The sequence below is a fragment of the Podarcis erhardii genome (genome assembly GCF_964252035.2).
Source record: "Podarcis erhardii genome assembly, chromosome: 9".
In the NCBI taxonomy this organism is placed as follows: Eukaryota; Metazoa; Chordata; class Lepidosauria; order Squamata; family Lacertidae; genus Podarcis; species Podarcis erhardii.
In genome coordinates, this window is record NC_138512.1 from 27,040,263 (window position 1) to 27,057,928 (window position 17,666).

The following is a 17,666-nucleotide window of genomic DNA, read 5'->3' on the forward strand; positions in this document are numbered from 1 at the left end:
CTTTCGTGTGCATGCACACTTCTTCAGATACACAGGTTGATGGACTTCCATTTCATGCGGCTCAATGTGGTGCCTTCCATAGTTCCAGTTACAGATAGGTAGCCGTGTTGGTCTGCCATGGTCAAAACAAAATAAAAAAATTCCTTCCAGTAGCACCTTAAAGACCAACTGAGTTAGTTCTAGGTATGAGCTTTCGTGTGCATGCACACTTCTTCAGATACACAGTTAGTTCTAGGTATGAGCTTTCGTGTGCATGCACACTTCTTCAGATAAAGCTCATACCTAGAACTAACTGTGTATCTGAAGAAGTGTGCATGCACACGAAAGCTCATACCTAGAACTAACTCAGTTGGTCTTTAAGGTGCTACTGGAAGGAATTTTTTTATTTTGTTTTGACCATGGCAGACCAACACGGCTACCCATATGTTTTTGTCTCCAAATTTGGTGTGATTCCTTGAACGGATAGAAATTATGCTTTCTGTTGATGTGAAATTCAAATTAAGGCTCAAGGGAGAGAGGTGCTTGAGGATCAATATAATTAAAAAACAACTTGGCAAAATTCCTTGCATCAGAGCTTTTCACTAGATTTTTAAATCTGGTGCTTCTAAATAGTTTGCTGCCTTGTATAAAAGCTGAGAACAATGACATAAAACTATACAGCACATTGGTGCTCCAAAGTTGCAAACTGTAGCACAGAAAAGGGTCTCCTAATGAACCACTTCATGAATTAAAACCATGCCTAAGAGCTGTGGATCACAGCTACAATATTTAAGATCAGACTATAAAGCTACAGATAAACAACCAGTTACACAATAGCCTTGGCCAATGGTATATCTGACTAAGACTAAGAGCCAGTGTGGTGTAGTGGTTAAGAGCAGTAGACCCGTAATCTGGTGAACTGAGTTTGCATCTCCGCTCCTCCACATGCAGCTGCTGGGTGACCTTGGGCTAGTCACACTTCTTTGAAGTCTCTCAGCCCCACTCACCTCACAGAGTGTTTGTTGGGGGGGGGGGAAGGGAAAGGAGAATGTCAGCCGCTTTGAGACTCCTTAGGGTAGTGATAAAGCGGGATATCAAATCCAAACTCTTCTTCTTCTTCTTCAGCAGAAAGGAGGATGTGTACAAAACTATAGAGTTTGCTGACTCTGCCTGTCATTGGCTCTGCTGCCACCTACTGTTGTACTCCCTGTCTTCCTCTCTCACCAGTCCCAATGGCACCTGGCATGAAGTTGCCTTGTTCTTCCATCCTGTTAGAGTTCCTACCTGTTTGTTTCCTCCTTTTCCTGTCTTTTAAAAGTGTATCTCCTCTTTTCATGTCTTTTCAGAACAACTGGAAGGGGCAATATTTTATGTGATAAAAGCATATATACGTATACCAGTTTTACAGCTTGAGGAAAAACTATTCTCCTCCCACAGCTGTCTGAGAACAAATTGACAGGCTTCTGTCTCGTGTGTGTGTGTGTGTGTGTGTGTGTGTGTGTGTGTGCAATAAATTAAAGTTTGGAACTGGGTTCCAAAATAATTGTATTTTTTTTTCAAAAAGTAACCTCATCAAACCCAGTAATCTCATCAAACCCAGTGGTGCTTATTTCTGAATAGACCTACATATGATTTGTGAATTTTTATCAGGGGGAATTTTTATCAGGTGTATATATATATGTGTGTGTGTGTGTGTGTGTGTGTCTCTGTGTGTGTGTTTTTAACAGACTATTTAACTATTTTTCAAAATTTTCAAGTTCTCCATCTCACTTTCTGGTCTTTCATCACCTATGATGATGCTGAGAAAGATTATCATAACTAATCCCCAAGGATATGCAGAATAATTGCGGGACAATATGATTTATACCAGGCATATAAACAAATGAACAAACAATTTAAAACAAGAGAGAAAGAGACCATATAACATTTTCAAACCCATTTCTAAAATATATTGTTCTGGCATTACAAGTGATGGCATGGCATAAAGCCTTTCACACTTCTCTTGAATCATACAGAGATCTAAATCAAACTCAGTTATGCATGGGTCTGATAATAACAGAAACCCCATCATGCAACCTCTGCCATCCTGGTTCTCTCCAGCTGCCCATCAACCACAACCAATTTAGAAAAGGCTTCCCTAATAATACATGGACATAGATATATATTTGTAGATTTAATATCATGTGGTGGATAAATGTATTGTCTCTGCCTCACTCAATCACCTCTGGGGCTTATTTCTGGCTGATGCTGACTTCTTGGCCTGGATTGAATTTGTATGCATCATGAAAAAGTCATCTGAACATTCCACAGTATGCAGACATCTTAAGGGAGGCACTAGAAAAGTTTCCCAAAGGTTATTTGTGTAGCATGGGAAACCAGGGTCTTGGTATATGCTGCAATGCTCAGCTACTTGTTACCTAGAAATTTCAACACAGATAGAATATAAACTTAAAAAAAAAAAGTTGTGAAAATTGATTCAGATTTGGCTCCAAAGTACGATGGCTGATTCAGACAGTCATCTTATTTTTGTAACTTATTTAATAAAATCTGGTGTGTTTTTTTTTAGAAAAAAAGATAAAACAATAAAATTATCAGCAAGAAAAATGAACAAACAATAATTTAAGACTGTAACCTGCAAGTTAAAATAACAATAGACTGAAATCAATAGACTGGGAGTTCCGAAGTATGGGTTATACCACCCTAAAATATTGAGTCATGTAGCAATACAAAATATTGAGGTCATGTACTGACCTGTATTAGTGTCAGTTCTGCTGATCAAAGCGGTCAAGTGGTCATACATGGGGTAAGATGATTTCATAGGTAAACTCCCATCATGTACTGCTTGGTGCCTCAGTAAATACCTGCACAGCTACCAGGACTTGCTGGTAGATCTCTGCTGACCGCCTGAGAATTACCAAAATATTTCGGCCTTATTTCCAGAAGGCTTTTGTCTGACTGGATGAAAGCGGTTTTCTCCAATTAAATATTTTCTGTGTGAGCAGAAGGCAGATCTGGGAAAAGAACAACCGAAACTACCCTCTTTATGTTGCTGAGTTTGTTGCATGAAATTCTAAAATATTTTGTCACCTGTCAGTACAAAATATGGCAGGTGATGTCTTGTGACAGTTTGTAGGGAAAAGTTATGGGCAGCCATCTTAACACAGCATATGCTCTCCTTTTAAATCTGATGCTTTTTTAATGGAAAGAAGGAGGCAACTTTGTGAATGTATTCACACACCACACACACACACACACACACACACACACACACACACTTCACTTCTGCTTTGTACTTCATCCCTTCTGTTCTCCCCAGTTCCCTTTCCTTGACTATCAAGCTGTAAGACATCTCTCTGCGAAGATAATGAAAGGAGAGGTGTACACACAAAAGGGAGCCAGTCACATGCCACTCTAATGGGTACCTTTCTCGCGGGCTCAGCAGGTGTCCGGAGACATCAGAAGCACACATCCCCAAGAACAGGCATAATGTTTGTGCCATTTGACAAGCCGAGAAAAACCCTTAACGGGATAAATTGAGAATGGCTCCGAGTGGAGCTGATGTACAGAGATAACAAGAGGCAAAATAAATTCAAGGATGTGTTATGCAGGGAGGGAGCTGAAACAGCAGCCGCTCTGACAACCTGGTGGCACAGCACGGAGCTCTTGATATAAGCTAATCTCTAACAGCCTGAATGGGCTTGTGCTGGTTAGATGACTAGAGCTGGAGGGCGAGAGAGAGAGAGAGAGAGAGAGAGAGAGAGAGAGAGAGAGCGAGCACAGAGTGGGGAGGGACTTGAAGCGGAACATGCAATCAGCCCCTGGGGAAGAAGAGTAAGAATAAACAAGAGCCGGGCTAATTTTTCTGGAAAATTGGCTTAAAGAGGGTCACGGTGACCCTGCCTAGAGTAGCAAAGTTTACTTGGGGGAAAAAACAATAACCATAATGCAAGATTATGCTCATTTCAGTTTTAATTTTTTGCTCATTTCTGTTTGTAGCAGTGTAGCGGGTGCCAGAGAAGCAACCACACCAAGCTTCTACTAACTTCAAAGCTACCCATCAGCCACTAGCCATTCTGCTACATTGGGCAGGAAAGTGCTCATTGCAGAACACTAATAGCTCCACAAAGACGCCCTGTCGCTTTTGAGATTACTGCTTTTAGAAGAGAGAAGGGTCAGATTCTCCACCCCCAACTGCTAACCTTGTCTCAATGGGAGCTGGGGAACAAAGTGCTGATTAGTGTATAGGCTTCTGGGCATAAGGGGGGATATGACAGCCTGTCAATCTCTGAGAGGTGGCCTTTGCGGCTTGATGCCAAGCTCATGGAGGATTAAACACCTTTGAGCGCCGTGGGCTGGATTGTTAGGGTGGCTTCTTTCATCGCTGGGTCCCTTCCGTGTCCATAAAAGCCAGGCTTAAGGCCCAAAGCTGGGCATTGTGGTCGCTTCCAGGGGAGCTGTTTCACTGAACACTCATTCTGATTTATTTGCAGGAAGATCAGCTGATGTTGGCTGCAGTACTTCTTGGGCATTAATCTGGATGTGCTTGTGGGGAGGTTAGATGACATCACAGCAAGCAAATGTTATCCTGCACTTTCCAGGGCACTTCTCCACCACTTCACTTAGCACTCCCCCCCAAAAATTAAAAAAAAATGGTTTTGCGGCAAAACAATGTTGTTACATAAGTCCACTCCCCTTCCCCGGGGGGCAGCATTGCGGGAGGGCATCTGGGACCTCACAGTGACCCAACTGTAAGTAGAGGGATGCAGCCCATGTCATAGGAACTCCCAGCCATGTCACGCCCCACGGCTGACCAATTGGGATAATCGGGGGGGGGGGGTGGTGGTATTGCCGCTAGCCATTTAAACAGTGGTGGTTAGGCATTAGGTAAGCCTTGTTTATAGGAGGGGAGGTGGTGCCCTCTGCTTGCCCCTCCACATTAAGGGTATCCCATTAAAGGGATCTGGGGGGGGGGCATGCTTCCTGTCCAAAGCCTGGGCATGGGCTAGGGCCATGGCACAACCCCATCTGGGACCCAGGGGGTGCCCCTATTTAATGTATATCATAGCGTTCCCCCTACCGGTGGTTTACCCTTATGAGACTGCCTGCAGATGGGCAGGAGTCAGGATATAGTCCAGTTTCACCTGATGCCTAAGCCAAACCGCTCACATCTGTAACCAACAAAGTTGTGGCCTATTTTACCCCATTAACCCAAACATTCGTGTCCGTGTGTTTATTATCTAAGGGAACTGTGGGGCCTGGGGCCTCACCACGCAAGTGCTTCAAATCAACTTTAAATGCACAGCATCAATTTTCTGGTATGCGATTGAATCCAACCTCTTTCCAATTTTCTGCTCCACAGTACTGATTTTTAAAAATTAATAAAGATAACCCTAAACCTGTTGCATGTGTTCTACAAATGAGTTATAGTTCTTTTCACAAAAGCTCTTTGCCAGTCAGGTCTCAAACCCAGCTCCTGAGAATGGTCATGACCTATGTTTTGGCAAAGGTTAAAGCCAATGACCCTAATGGTCTGTAGAAGCTGAAATGTGCATACCTCGTGTTCAATATTACATTAATACAGATAGTTTCAAAGTTTGTAGCATGCAGTATCTAGGGACATCAAATACATACTTGCCAAGTGTCCCGGGGAAAAATTGGACATCCATTTTTTTCACACAAGATTGTGGTGAAAACAAAATAAAAAAAATTCCTTCCAGTAGCACCTTAAAGACCAACTGAGTTAGTTCTAGGTATGAGCTTTCGTGTGCATGCACACTTCTTCAGATAGGTATCTGAAGAAGTGTGCATGCACACGAAAGCTCATACCTAGAACTAACTCAGTTGGTCTTTAAGGTGCTACTGGAAGGAATTTTTTTTATTTTGTTTTGACCATGGCAGACCAACACGGCTACCTATCTGTAACTGGAAGATTGTGGTGGTCATTTTGGGTGTCTCAACCTTGTGTGCTGTTGCCCTGAAAAGAATGCTGGGGGGGGGGGTGAGATGGTGGGATGGGCCACACGATTCACCTGGGAGCATGTCCCAGTTTTTGAATTGAAAAAGTTGGGTAGTAAGGCCCTCTTCAGCCAATCTTTTAAATGATCTGTGTAAATGAGATGTAGGTTCTGGACTCAACCTATTCCATTGTTGAATAGCATTGCATGTTATGATATTTCACATAATAATTTCTTCACTTTCAGAACTCTCCTTCCTCCCCTCCCCCCATCCCTCTCACACAAGTGACAACAGACAAGGACAGAATTATTCTCTTTCAATTCTGCTTGTTAGGTATAACCATCAAGTTACTCTCCCAGGGAGCAATTACAACTTCCTGATATGGAAGGGGATTTCATTTCTCTGAAACAATTGTATACAGTATTCTAAAAACCCACATATTCTGTGTAATGTAATGTACCTCAGAGAAAGCAAGAACAAGGATAATCCTGGATTATTTAGACAGCCACATAAAAACAATCACTGCAGTCAGAAGACAGAAGTTTGAATATAGAATATAGAAGCTTGATCACGTATCGAGTGGGGTTGTTTTCATGGCGGTAATGGAGTAAACACAGAGATGGAATAATGCCTATCTTGTTTTTGTGTCAAGCAATAGAATGGAACACTTAAGAGATATTTGATTCATCAATGTTATACCTAATATTGGCATAGTGTTCTTGTACCCACAAATACAAGTGACGTTATTTATCTGGGCTGCCACTTTAGTCAGTATCTCTTAGGCTGGCAACTCCTAAGAGGGGGAAAAAATACTCGAGCTTTATAAAACCAAACATTAAGAAATTTTTCCACAATGCCTACACAGAATTCTTCACTGTGACTCAAAGCAAGATGGGGTGGGGGGTGGAGAGAGAAGTGCAGAATCTGGTAGCAGAATTAGACACTATATGAAACAAGGAGCTACTGCTATTCCATATATCATTGTCCTTTGTAACATCTACCACCATTCTATTAGCCTGTGATGTGAGGCAGGAAGCAAGGAGATAACCAACACAACAATGTCTTGGGATGGCGAAGAAATTAGATTCAGTTTGCATATAAAGGCCAATCTACCTAATTCACACTTTCTGAGTCAATATGCAAACTGCAACAGCCATCCTTCAAAATCTGCATTTCTCCAAATGTCGTAATGCAGTTCTCCAGTCAAGAAATGTGTATGGAAATGCACATACTTGAATAAAGTGTGCATAGAACTGTATATATCAGTGAAGATAAAATGAAAAAGTGTACTGTATTATGGGAAACTGCTTTGCAAAACTGCGTGTATTGGGCAAAATTGCATACAAAATTTGCATGTTCAGAGAAATGTGCAGAAAAATACTGATGAATTTTCATGAACTTCCTTTTTTAAAAAAACAAAACAAAACCCAAGATGCAATTTGATGTGGAAATGTGGAGAACTGACTTTAAAATTGGGGGAAAAGGAGAGAGAGAAAAACAACAACAACCCAGAAATTATCAGCTTTGCTCATCCCTAGTTGTAGGAGACATTGTGAAGAAGAGACCAAGAATGGCTCTTTCTCACATTATGACAAACCCCCCTCTCCCAACAACTTCAGAAATAAGTAGAACAGCAAAGTTAAGTCCATCAGGTCACTTAACTCCACCTCACCACCATATATCTTCAGACAGTATTGTACTCATGGGTGAGTTGATATTATTCACAGTAGTTCTTGTTCTCAATGTCACATCCATTATAATTCCAAGTGGCTGAAATCTTGCTCCTCTAATGTAATGGTTATCACATGAGTGAGCCGACGCTGACATGGGTATCAGTTGACATTTCATAGAACGATTGTCATCCAAGCAAAACAGCAGCAGAATTGGAAAAGGTGGAGGTAACTAAAAGTCGGCAGAGGTGGCTCTGCCCGGGAATGCATTCATTTAGCGGACATGCTTGACACTGGGGTAGAGCGGGGGGAGAAATGGCCTCTCAAAATTCTCCACAGTATTTGTGGGCAGCAGACATGGAGGTGGGATATTCTGCTGGCTGGGGGAAGTGAAATATTCCAACAGTTCCCCACCCCCATGAAAACTCTCTTCTGAGAAATTTCATCTCACTTAATGTTGAGCAAAACTCTTCATGTTAGTGGATGAAGATTCACAATGGACAAAAGAAAGCACTTATTCACAATCCGTAGGTAAAATATGGAATCTTCTCCCTGAAGAAGTAGCCATGGCCACCACCCTGAATGGCATTAAAAGAGGAACAGAGGATCAAGCTATCAGTGACTACTAGCCATGATGGCTAGATTCTGCCTCCATTGTCAAAGGCAGTATAACTCAGAATACCATTTTCTCAAAACCACAGGAGGGAAGAGTGCTGTTGTGCACAGGCTCTGCTTTCAAACCTCTCATGGGCATCTAGCTGGTCATCGTGAGAGCATGATGCTGGACTAGGTAGGAGGCTGATCTGATCCAGCACACTTTTCTAATGCTGTTATGAAGGGAACAATTGGGAGGGGGCCAGGAAGAAATAGAGGCCTCAACAATATAATAATAATAATAATAATAATAATAATAATAATAATAATAATAATTTATTTATACCCCACCCATCTGACTGAGTTTCCCCAGCCACTCTGGGCGGCTCCCAATCAAGTGTTAAAAACAGTACAGCATTACATATTAAAAACTTCCCTGAACAGGGCTGCCTTAAGATGTCTTCTGAATGTCAGGTAATTGTTTATCTCTTTGACATCTGATGGGAGGGCGTTCCACAGGGCGGGCGCCACTACTGAGAAGGCCCTCTGTCTGGTTCCCTGTAGCCTCACTTCTCGCAATGAGGGAACCGCCAGAAGGCCCTCGGCGCTGGATCTCAGTGTCCGGGCTGAACGATGGGGGTGGAGACGCTCCTTCAGGTATACAGGACCGAGGCTGTTTAGGGCTTTAAAGGTCAGCACCAACACTTTGAATCGTGCTTGGAAATAACATTAAAACTGGATCAACAGTTGTTCCCAAGATTCATCAATGGCAAAATTGGCGAAATCAATGTTAGTTCAAGGAAAAAATAGGTGTATAAACATGAGAATTCCTGGGTGCCAAGGTCCATGTTTGGGGCATGTACTTTTTTGGTGAGAGAATCCTAGCAGAGGTTTAAAAATCACAAAATATGCCGCAAAGTAAAGCATGGAAATATAGACTATTAGATATTTAAAATAAGTCTTTCCATTTAAGTTCCAAAACAGCCCCCTCTTCCCCCAGCTTAGGAAAATACCACAAAAATGTTTTACTTACAAACTCTTCAAAGATCAGGTTCATGTGCTTTTCCATACATCAGTCAGAAAGGCTGCACAGGCAATAGAACTTAGTTCAAAGCAGTGAAAGTTCTTAAATTATTGGCACAGGAAATCAAGAGTGGCCTCTGCGAAGAGAAGTAAAACGGAGGGGGAGAAATAGACGTATAAGGAGAGCAGAGACAAAGTCTAAAGAAATAAGGAGGAGTCCCATTGCTTCCTACCAAGCACTGCCATTAGCCTTATCCATACAGGAGAACCTTCTGGGGGCCACATAGCAGTGATAAATGGAGCCAGAGACAACAGTGACTTCTAAGCTAATACATTTTTTCCAGATTGTCATCTGCAAAAATGCAGCACCAACACCTTTACCCCACTTGTGAAGGAACTGCACTGGCTGCCAATTATCTTCCAGGCTTAGTTCAAGAAGCTGGCTTTGAGGTGTAAAGTCCTATACAGCTTGAGACCAGGATCCCTGAAATATTGTCTCACCCCTTGTTTATCCAGTTGATCGCTGTACCCTGTACCCTGTACCCTGCAGCTGAAGGCTTCCTGCAGATACCATCTTATCAAGAGATGTTCCACCCATTGTAGGAATTGGCCTTATGGGTGGTGGCACCTACCTTTTCAAATGCCCTCCCCTTGAATACTAGACAGGTGCCACCATTGTGGTATTTTCACCACTTGTGGAAGAAGTCTTTCAACAAGCCTTTTTGGTTGAGATAATTCCCAGTCTGCATATATATTGCACTTGTTTTTAAGATATTTCATCTCCTTTTTTTCTGCCACCCTGAGAGGATGGGCAGAATATAATTTTCATAAATACATGAACAAATAATAATAATACTATTCACCCCTGCTTTTCCCCCTTTCCATACTGCCTTGCATCCTGAGTATTTGCCTCGACTGCTTGAGCATTCCCTTTTCAAAACATTCAGCTTTCATAGCTTGTGACATGCCTCCATCTATTGTCTCCTGGCCTGAAATTCCTCACCGACGCTGACATGGGTATCAGTTGACATTTCATAGAACGATTGTCATCCAAGCAAAACAGCAGCAGAATTGGAAAAGGTGGAGGTAACTAAAAGTCGGCAGAGGTGGCTCTGCCCGGGAATGCATTCATTTAGCGGACATGCTTGACACTGGGGTAGAGCGGGGGGAGAAATGGCCTCTCAAAATTCTCCACAGTATTTGTGGGCAGCAGACATGGAGGTGGGATATTCTGCTGGCTGGGGGAAGTGAAATATTCCAACAGTTCCCCACCCCCATGAAAACTCTCTTCTGAGAAATTTCATCTCACTTAATGTTGAGCAAAACTCTTCATGTTAGTGGATGAAGATTCACAATGGACAAGAGAAAGCACTTATTCACAATCCGTAGGTAAAATATGGAATCTTCTCCCTGAAGAAGTAGCCATGGCCACCACCCTGAATGGCATTAAAAGAGGAACAGAGGATCAAGCTATCAGTGACTACTAGCCATGATGGCTAGATTCTGCCTCCATTGTCAAAGGCAGTATAACTCAGAATACCATTTTCTCAAAACCACAGGAGGGAAGAGTGCTGTTGTGCACAGGCTCTGCTTTCAAACCTCTCATGGGCATCTAGCTGGTCATCGTGAGAGCATGATGCTGGACTAGGTAGGAGGCTGATCTGATCCAGCACACTTTTCTAATGCTGTTATGAAGGGAACAATTGGGAGGGGGCCAGGAAGAAATAGAGGCCTCAACAATATAATAATAATAATAATAATAATAATAATAATAATAATAATAATTTATTTATACCCCACCCATCTGACTGAGTTTCCCCAGCCACTCTGGGCGGCTCCCAATCAAGTGTTAAAAACAGTACAGCATTACATATTAAAAACTTCCCTGAACAGGGCTGCCTTAAGATGTCTTCTGAATGTCAGGTAATTGTTTATCTCTTTGACATCTGATGGGAGGGCGTTCCACAGGGCGGGCGCCACTACTGAGAAGGCCCTCTGTCTGGTTCCCTGTAGCCTCACTTCTCGCAATGAGGGAACCGCCAGAAGGCCCTCGGCGCTGGATCTCAGTGTCCGGGCTGAACGATGGGGGTGGAGACGCTCCTTCAGGTATACAGGACCGAGGCTGTTTAGGGCTTTAAAGGTCAGCACCAACACTTTGAATCGTGCTTGGAAATAACATTAAAACTGGATCAACAGTTGTTCCCAAGATTCATCAATGGCAAAATTGGCGAAATCAATGTTAGTTCAAGGAAAAAATAGGTGTATAAACATGAGAATTCCTGGGTGCCAAGGTCCATGTTTGGGGCATGTACTTTTTTGGTGAGAGAATCCTAGCAGAGGTTTAAAAATCACAAAATATGCCGCAAAGTAAAGCATGGAAATATAGACTATTAGATATTTAAAATAAGTCTTTCCATTTAAGTTCCAAAACAGCCCCCTCTTCCCCCAGCTTAGGAAAATACCACAAAAATGTTTTACTTACAAACTCTTCAAAGATCAGGTTCATGTGCTTTTCCATACATCAGTCAGAAAGGCTGCACAGGCAATAGAACTTAGTTCAAAGCAGTGAAAGTTCTTAAATTATTGGCACAGGAAATCAAGAGTGGCCTCTGCGAAGAGAAGTAAAACGGAGGGGGAGAAATAGACGTATAAGGAGAGCAGAGACAAAGTCTAAAGAAATAAGGAGGAGTCCCATTGCTTCCTACCAAGCACTGCCATTAGCCTTATCCATACAGGAGAACCTTCTGGGGGCCACATAGCAGTGATAAATGGAGCCAGAGACAACAGTGACTTCTAAGCTAATACATTTTTTCCAGATTGTCATCTGCAAAAATGCAGCACCAACACCTTTACCCCACTTGTGAAGGAACTGCACTGGCTGCCAATTATCTTCCAGGCTTAGTTCAAGAAGCTGGCTTTGAGGTGTAAAGTCCTATACAGCTTGAGACCAGGATCCCTGAAATATTGTCTCACCCCTTGTTTATCCAGTTGATCGCTGTACCCTGTACCCTGTACCCTGCAGCTGAAGGCTTCCTGCAGATACCATCTTATCAAGAGATGTTCCACCCATTGTAGGAATTGGCCTTATGGGTGGTGGCACCTACCTTTTCAAATGCCCTCCCCTTGAATACTAGACAGGTGCCACCATTGTGGTATTTTCACCACTTGTGGAAGAAGTCTTTCAACAAGCCTTTTTGGTTGAGATAATTCCCAGTCTGCATATATATTGCACTTGTTTTTAAGATATTTCATCTCCTTTTTTTCTGCCACCCTGAGAGGATGGGCAGAATATAATTTTCATAAATACATGAACAAATAATAATAATACTATTCACCCCTGCTTTTCCCCCTTTCCATACTGCCTTGCATCCTGAGTATTTGCCTCGACTGCTTGAGCATTCCCTTTTCAAAACATTCAGCTTTCATAGCTTGTGACATGCCTCCATCTATTGTCTCCTGGCCTGAAATTCCTCACCAAACACTCTCCAGAAACCATGTACTACAGATTCAGGTTTAAATCACCTCCCAATTCACCGGTCGCCTCCATTTCCTTACACAAATAACAACCAAAGAAAGAACAAAAAAGTGAAGATGTTTAATTTCCTCGTGTGTTACATACAGGGAATGATGTATAAGATGATCAATAGCGCAAAACTATTCTGGGGTGGTTTGAGTGTTTGTTTTTGGTTCATAATATTTCCTAACTCAATAATATTTCCCTTTCTGTCTTCCCCAAACACATTGTAATGTTTCATTCACTATATACATCTGGAGAGCTTAACATGCCTTCTCAAGGGAATGCTGCTAGAAAGTCATATTTTTTATATATATATATATATATATATATATATATATATATATATATATATATATTCTCTGGGAATGAAAAATTACAGCTGTGGTCAGAAATCAAATCTTCTTTTTCCCCAGTTCAGTGCTATGGTACTGAGGTAAAACAGAAGGCTCAGCCAATTTCTGTTTCTAATAACTACTGCAGAGAAGTTGATGAACAAACCTGACCCCAACTGCAACCATAATTTATGGGAAACTCTCTCTAGGAAAGAGGGCTTTGAATAATCTGCAACTGCAGGCCTGGCAAATAAGAAGCTTTAAAACCGCCAAGATGTAACTGTAAAGGTCTCGGGCATTGAGTCTTCAAAAGACTCTGACTGATTTGTAGAGCTGTTCGTCTGAAGAACGTGAAAGGACGCTTCTTTTTGAATTATATGTCTCTCAATTTCAAGTTGCATGTTGGGAAATACAAGGTGTATTTATAGTAAACAGCTGGCTCCCGTTCAGGAACAATTCGTTTGCTTCTCTTTTATGGCAGAGAGTTGATGCATTAAGTGGAGCTTGTCACGATCCCATCTGCATGCTTTGTAACAAACAATCACAGGTCGGCACAGTTTTCTTAAGCCTTTTCTGAGATTAATTGGGCCATTCTTTGCCAATTAAAAAGTCTACATTGGTCCATGCAGCATTTAAGGATGTTAGGATCAAATGGCAGCAGTTTGAGAACTTGTCACTTATTTAGTGTCTGCCACTCATTCCATGCACATTACATGGAATAGGGATGGTGAAACCATAACCACCATGAACAAACTTTCCTCCAAGGACCTCAAGGTGGTTATTCTCCCTATTATATCCTTACAGCAACAATGTGAGGTAGATTGGGCAGAGCCTAATTGATTGACTGTCCCAAGGTCATCCTGTGAGCCTCATGGCTAACCTTGGTCTCTTGGGTCTTAGCCCAACTCTCTAGCCATTACTTCACACTGGCTCTCTTATCCCAATGAAGCTGTTCTTTTAAAACCCATTCCTTCTTTCTGAATTAATCCTTTCCACTTGTTTCAGTATTGACAAATCTCTTTTATAATTCATAGGCAAAAGGGAACAGATGAAAATGAGATATTTTTAGGACAGCTTTCTTCAGCTTCACTCAGAGGACAATTTAATGCTACATCAAATAAGACTGGAACAGAACTCCAAAGAACCATTTCCCTTGTCCATTGGCCTCCAGTAAACTAGATTTTGCTTTTAATAGTCTGTCAGACATCACATTTTACTTCGCTGTGAACAAGACTGTTTTGCTGAAGTCGCTGCATAGCTCAGTGGCATAGCACACACACTGTATTGAGAAGGCCCTGAGCTTACTCTGGAGAGTTATGGCCAGTCAGGATAGACAAAGCTGTGTTAGATGGACTCACTCAATAGAAGGCAGCGTCACATATATGTTCTCTTAGATATGTTATTTTGGGGGTATTCACACAAGGAATCCTCATTCAGTCCTCCTAATATGGAATAATTATCTTATGCTACTACATATATGGAATAATTATCTTATGCTACTATCTTATGCTACTATGTATCTGAAGAAGTGTGCATGCACACGAAAGCTCATACCTAGAACTAACTCAGTTGGTCTTTAAGGTGCTACTGGAAGGAATTTTTTTATTTTGTTATGCTACTACAGATATTCTTGGGTGTCCTGTTCGAAAAAGCAGCAGACAGTGAAAATCTACCATATTCACTGGCTGGCACTTTCATCTCTCTCAGCAGGCAGTGAGGTACCCAACTTTCCCACCCATTACTGCTCTTATTTAATTGATCTGTAAAAAACACAACCTGAAAAAGAGACAATGCATGTATTTTTGTTAATCATCATCATCATCATCATCATCATCATCATCACTGCTCTTGCCAGCTAGCCCTGGCTCCTTCTTCACCACAGAGAGCCAGCATGGTGTAGTAGTTAGTTTTAGACTAGGACCTAAGAGATCAGTGTTCAAATCCCCACTCCACTATGAAGATCACTGGTTGATCTTGGGCCAGTCACTGTTTCTCAGCCTAATCTCCCTCACAGGGTAAGATAAAATGGGGAGGGAAGAACCATGCACACCACCTTGAGGAAAGGTGGGAACAGGGCCGGCTTACCCATAGGTGCTAGGGGTGCGGGGTACCTGGGCTGAGAGTCTGGGGTCTGAGAGTTGAGTCTGGGGAAGAGCCCACCCATCGGTCGGAGCGCCACTGTGGGCTCTTCTGCTGCGGGCAGCTCTGTGCTGTGAATTTGGGGCCGACTGAGCCAGTAACACACTGAGGTGGCTGGTCGGCTTCACCCTCCTGCACACCTGGGACTGGGCAACCTGGGGGGGGGGCGCTGGGTGGATCTTTGCACCCCAGCACCGCATATGCTTAAGACAGCCCTGGGGGGATATAAATCTAATGCCACACATATGACACTAAAGCAATTTGAGGCTGGCTGTGTTATCTGAATGTGACATCCCATTAATATTATTCATAGAAGACAGAAAGGAGGGGAAATATGTATATTCTATCTTGTGAAGGTTTTACATTTGCCTTACAGATGCAGGGGAAGAGGAGGGAGACTGTGTTTAGTCGTGTGTGGAAATGCCTTTGCAAAAAGACACATCAGATCACAGCTGCACTACAGGCTCTATTTTATGTGATAGGACAAAATGACGCTCACTAAGATCCATCAGCACGGCATGGAGCCTGTGAAAGCGTATTTGAGAAAAAGTTATCATGGCACAAAAGCTGTCCTCTTAGACTCTCTCTCTCTCTTTTTCTCTATGAGTGGGCTCTCCAAGACATGCAGAGCCTCTTTCCTACTTTCCCATCCAGAGGTACAGTCACTGTCCCCAAGGTGAATTTTATCATGAGTAGAAAAAGGAGGTTGACAACTCCACTGCCACTTTAAGGGAAATGTCACAAAGCTTTAAAGAATTACGCAACAGGTCCCTCCTACTCATGCAAGGGAGAAATATCCCTGCATTGTATCTGTGTCATATTAAAGGTTGATTAATCTCTCCTAATCAGAGGCCAAGCCCATGACTCACGCAAATAGGGGCCTGTGAACTTGCTGGGATAGTTTATGGGACGCCTCTTTCCTAGTGATGTATAGTCAACAAAGTAACTCTTGTTTAATATAAGGTCTCTGGGAAGCTTGCAATGTTGACAATGTTCTCTAGTGGCTGGAAACATTTTGCCATTTCTTCTTGTATTCTGTCTGAAGCTTGTTCTTATGACTGCCGATGCCATTAAAAACAAAACCATGGTAAGCAGAGACAAGAATATCTCATGCTATAAAATGGAGAAAAGACCCTCCAAGTGTCCCTATTTTCCAGGGATGTCCCTGATTTAGAGAAGCAGTCCCAGTTTCTGATTTGATCCCGGAATGTCCCACTTTTCCTTAGGATGTCCCTATTTTTATTGTAGAAATGTTGGAGGGTATGGAGTTATCTGACCCCTGAGCCACCTGAAGGCAGCCCTGTATAGGGGAGTGGTTTTTTAAAATAATAATAATAATAATATTTTTTTTATTATGTTTTTATATATGTTGGAAGCTGTCCACAGTAGCTGAGGCAACCCAATAAGATGTGTGGAGTATAAATAGTAAAATTATCATTATGGAATGGGACGTCCCTATTTTCATCAGAGAAATGGTAGAACATAATTTCCTACAGTTGAGGAATGAGTATGTAATTATATGTTTACCTATACATGAAGTAATTATATTAAAATAAAGCTCTACCTTTTTGAGCGAGTGGACTCCATTAGCATTTTGAGAAAATGCTGTGGGTGCCAGTCACAAAATGGCTGCCACAGGGGCAAGGCACAACACAAATGACAGAATACACAATGGCGGGCCTACATTTTTTGGGCCCTGAAGCTCGAACCATTATGGGGGCCCCTTTGCAACCAGAAATGATGTCTTGGGTAGCCACTGCTGTCATTTACAATGGGGTTGTTCCACGACAGATCACCACGGCTTTACATCTATGCTACTGACTCTCAAACTTTAGGATTGTTGAAATATATACAACTAACAAAAATAATCCATTTGAGTTGTGTGACTCCAACTGGGTCTATTAGACCCCAAAATTTTAAGCAATGTGAATTAAAGTCACTTCTGGGACCGCTTCAAGATCAGGGGCCCTGAAGGTTAAGCTTCATTAGTTTCATAGTAGATCTCCCCCTGAGAACACAGTCGCTGCTGCTCCCCCCACCCAACAACCTCATGCTTCCTGTGGGAAGTCACCTATATCTTGTTGGTCCTGATGGTAGAGCACACACAAAATAGATTTCACAGACAATGGTGCCATTGCTGTTTCATAACAGGGAGCATTCCACAGAACCAGAAAATATATAGATAGATGATAGATGGATGATAGATGATAGATGATAGATAGATAGATAATGTAGGTACACCATACTCTCTCTCACACACATAGCACACTCACTGCACACATACAGACCACAGACACACATACATATCTCTATCACATATCCAGTCATATGTTTCACATATACACAGTGACACATCTCTCCCCACCCCCCGTTTCTCCAAGAGCATCCCTCTTTCTGACCACCCCAGATAACATACCTCAACCTTTTTCATACACATCACACATACATAACAATCAC

General features: G+C 42.2%; 1 long non-coding RNA gene across 1 annotated transcript in view; it reads left to right on the forward strand.

The window, feature by feature from the left end:
* The window catches only part of LOC309349736, a 381,203-nt gene that overhangs the window by 361,830 nt on the left and 1,707 nt on the right, over positions 1 to 17,666 (forward strand). The gene's annotated exons all lie outside the window — the stretch shown is intronic.